The sequence below is a fragment of the Barbus barbus genome, assembly GCF_936440315.1.
Source record: "Barbus barbus genome assembly, chromosome: 49".
Lineage (NCBI taxonomy): Eukaryota > Metazoa > Chordata > Actinopteri > Cypriniformes > Cyprinidae > Barbus > Barbus barbus.
This window is the reverse complement of record NC_136727.1, coordinates 21083342-21087760: the sequence shown is the minus strand read 5'-3', so window position 1 is coordinate 21087760 and position 4419 is coordinate 21083342. Positions and strand designations below refer to the sequence as shown.

The 4419-nt window shown below is 36.2% G+C and overlaps 1 protein-coding gene across 1 annotated transcript in view; it reads right to left on the bottom strand.

Moving 5' to 3' along the window:
- The window catches only part of LOC306867658 (ELAV-like protein 2), a 75205-nt gene that overhangs the window by 24011 nt on the left and 46775 nt on the right, over positions 1-4419 (bottom strand). The window lies entirely within an intron of this gene.

Genomic DNA, 4419 nt, shown 5'->3' with positions numbered 1-4419 from the left:
GTGCTGCACACTGCTGTGAGTAGATACTACAGGTGCTGGTCATAAAATTAGAATATCATGAAAAAGTTGATTTATTTCAGTAATACCATTCAAAAAGTGAAACTTGTATATTAGATTCATTTATTACACACAGACTGATATATTTCAAATGTTTATTTCCTTTAATTTTGATGTTTATAACTGAGAATTAATGAAAGTCCCAAATTCAGTATCTCAGAAAATTAGAATATTGTGAAAATGTTCAATATTGAAGATGCGGGGAAGTCGTGGCCTAATGGTTAGAGAGTCGGACTCGTAATCCAAAGGTTGTGGGTTCGAGTCTCGGGCCGGCAGGGATTGTAGGTGGGGGGAGTGAATGTCCAGCGCTCTCTCCACCCTCAATACCACGACTGAGGTGCCCTTGAGCAAGACACCGAACCCCCAATGGGCGCCGCAGCATAAATGCTGCCCACTGCTCCGGGTGTGTGTTCACTGCTGTGTGTGTGTGTGTGTGTTCACTGCTGTGTGTGTGCACGTTGGATGGGTTAAATGCAGAGCAGTGGCTGAATGTCACTTCACTTCACTTCACCTCTGGTGTCACACTCTAATCAGCTAATTAACTCAAAACACCTGCAAAAGCCTTTAAATGGTTTCTCAGTCTAGTTCTGTAGGCTACACAATCACGGGGAAGACTGCTGACTTGACAGTTGTCCAAAAGACGACCATTGACACCTTGCACAAGGAGGGCAAGACACAAAAGGTCATCGCTAAAGAGGCTGGCTGTTCACAGAGCTCTGTGTCCAAGCACATTAATAGAGAGGCGAAGGGAAGGACAAGATGTGGTAGAAAAAAGTGTACAAGCAATAGGGATAACCGCACCCTGGAGAGGATTGTGAAACAAAACCCATTCAAAAATGTGAGGGAGATTCACAAAGAGTGGACTGCAGCTGGAGTCAGTGCTTCAAGAACCACCACGCACAGACGTATGCAAGACATGGGTTTCAGCTGTCGCATTCCTTGTGTCAAGCCACTCTTGAACAAGAGACAGCGTCAGAAGCGTCTTGACTGGACTGCTGCTGAGGGGTCCAAAGTTATGTTCTCTGATGAAAGTAAATTTTGCATTTCCTTTGGAAATCAAGGTCCCAGAGTCTGGAGGAAGAGTGGAGAGGCACATAATCCACGTTGCTTGAGGTCCAGTGTAAAGTTTCCACAGTCATTGATGGTTTGGGGTGCCATGTCATCTGCTGGTGTTGGTCCATTGTGTTTTCTGAGGTCCAAGGTCAACGCAGCCGTCTACCAGGAAGTTTTAGAGCACTTCATGCTTCCTGCTGCTGACCAACTTTATGGAGATGCAGATTTCATTTTCCAACAGGACTTGGCATCTGCACACACTGTCAAAGCTACCAAAAGCTGGTTTAAGGACCATGGTATCCCTGTTCTTGATTGGCCAGCAAACTCGCCTGACCTTAACCCCATAGAAAACCTATGGGGTATTGTGAAGAGGAAGATGCAATACGCCAGACCCAACAATTCTGAAGAGCTGAAGGCCACTATCAGAGCAACATGGGGTCTCATAACACCTGAGCAGTGCCACAGACTGATCGACTCCATGCCACGCCGCATTGCTGCAGTAATCCAGGCCAAAGGAGCCCCAACTAAATATTGAGTGCTGTACATGCTCATACTTTTCATGTTCATACTTTTCAGTTGGCCAACATTTCTAAAAATATTTTTATTTGCATTGGTCTTAATTGATATTCTAATTTTCTGAGATACTGAATTTGGGACTTTCATTAGTTGTCAGTTATAATCATCAAAATTAAAGGAAATAAACATTTGAAATATATCAGTCTGTGTGTAATGAATGAATCTAATATACAAGTTTCACTTTTTGAATGGTATTACTGAAATAAATCAACTTTTTCATGATATTCTAATTTTATGACCAGCACCTGTATATGATTGCACACTACACCAGTCGTTTCTCATGAGGATGGTTCTTCATTGACGTCTTTATCAGGGTCGGACATTAACGGGGGCTTGGGGCAAAAATGCCACCCAAATTCAAGATAAAAAATAAAATAGAGCCCTTGCGCAATTAAGCTAGATCTATTACGGTCACGATTAAATTAATGAAAAGTGTCTATTATACTACAATTACATTGATTGATTGTTCAAGTTGCATCAGCGTTGAACTTTATAACCAATCACACACATTTCTGTTGAGTTTATGAATGCAATGACCAATCAGAGGCGTTTTAATTCGGAGTTAACTTCTCTTCAATTCTGAAATTAACTTTCTGTTCTTTTCTGATATGTTTTGAAGTTCTGTTCTGAAGATGAATTCTGTTCTATTCTGTTGGCTATTAACATGCATCCCTCTTTTATTCTGAAATTAATATTCTATTATTTTCTATTATGTAAATGTTGTGTTTGGTTCTGTAATTAAATTGATGTTAATCTCTGTTCTTTTCTGATAATAACATTCTCTTCTTTTCTGAAACTAACATTTTGTTCTTTACCATGCTGTTCTGAAGTTAACGTTCTATTCTGAAATTAACATTCTATTCTGTTCTGAAATTAACGTTCTATTCTGAAGTTAACGTTCTGTTCGGTTCTGAAATTAACGTTCTGAAATTAACATTCTGTTCTGAAATTAACATTCTATTCTGTTCTGAAATTAACGTTCTATTCTGAAGTTAACGTTCTGTTCGGTTCTGAAATTAACGTTCTGAAATTAACATTCTGTTCTGAAATTAACATTCTATTCTGTTCTGAAATTAACGTTCTATTCTGAAGTTAACGTTCTGTTCGGTTCTGAAATTACATTCTGTTCTATTTACTACACAACGAAGAATGTGCTTTATAGTCTGATCAATATCACATGCCTCAGTCTTGTGACGATCAGCCCAAAAACATTAACACCTCAGACGTCAGTTCATGTTTATTAATCGAAAGTCAAATTAAGCTTTCTACTAAAAATATGTGTGAATCTTAAAAAAAATGTTAACTGTACTAACTTCCAGACAATACTCAGAACACTTTGGTTTTCATACCTGTTTTGTCACATTGTTTGTTATTTCTGGATGGATATCACAGGGAGAGGACACATTTTACCCAAAACAGAATGAACTGTAAGGCTGATGATACATGGGGCAGCTATATCTGAGCAGTGCTAGATAAAAATAGATAAAATATAGATTCAAATTAACTTTCTTGTGAAGCATAAAATGTGACCCTGGACCACAAAACCAGTCATAAGTGTCAATTTTCCAAAATTGAGATTTTTACATAATCTGAAACCTGAATAATAATAATAATAATCTTTCCATTGATGTATGGTTTGTTAGGATTGGATAATATTTGTCTGAGATACAACTATTTGAAAATCTGGAATCTGAGGGAGCAAAAAAATCTAAATATTGTGAAAATCATCTTTAAAGTTGTTCAAATGAAGTTCTTAGCAATGCATATTACTAATCAAAAATGAAGTTTTGATATATTTACGGTAGGACATTTACAAACTATCTTCATGGGACATGATCTTTATTTAATATCCTAATGATTTTTGGCATAAAAGAGAAATGTATAATTTTGACCCATACAATGTATTGTTGTCTATTGCTACAAATATACCTGTGCTACTCATGACTGCTTTTGTGCTCCAGGGTCACATATGTGTATAAAAGCAATGTATTTGTGTGTATACTTACGTGCAATGACACCCAGTCATTTTTATGAGTTTTGTGGGGGTGCACTTGATTTATTGTGAATAAAACCACTTCTGATTAGGCAGTGAACACGACATGACAAATACTGGTGAAGTTCGTTGAAAATAAACTGGGAACTCACAGCTGCTGCATATCAATTTTAATTGACAACACATGTTTCTTGTTATTTTTATTGTTTCATTTTTTTGTGCTGCATACATTTAAATAATAAAATTTTTTTATATTTTGCTAAAAAAAAAAATAGCACATGACTGTCTGATGAAACGTTCACCACCAAAACCTCTTTCTATATAGCATTATCTGTGTTGTTAAGGGGTTTTAACGCATAAATAAATAGCCATATCACTTATTGGGTATTTTACTTTTATGGATAATTTCTCTGAAGTGTAGCATTAAATAATATATGGACATCAACAACCAGACACATGTTTAAAAAGAACTTATTTTTATTTATTATCTAAAAACCATAGAAATCACTCTATTTACTTGTTTTCTTTTTATTTATTATAAAAATTAACCCTCTAACACTAGCACTCTCTATTCTTTTTCTATTCTATTTACTTGTTTCCTTTTAACTATTAAAAAACTCTAGTATTGTCTATTCTATTTCTATTCTACTTGTTTTCTTTTTATTGCGTCTGCTTAATTACTAAATGCAATGTAAATGTAAATGTAAAGCTTAACAGATCATTAGAGACACAGCGCTGAT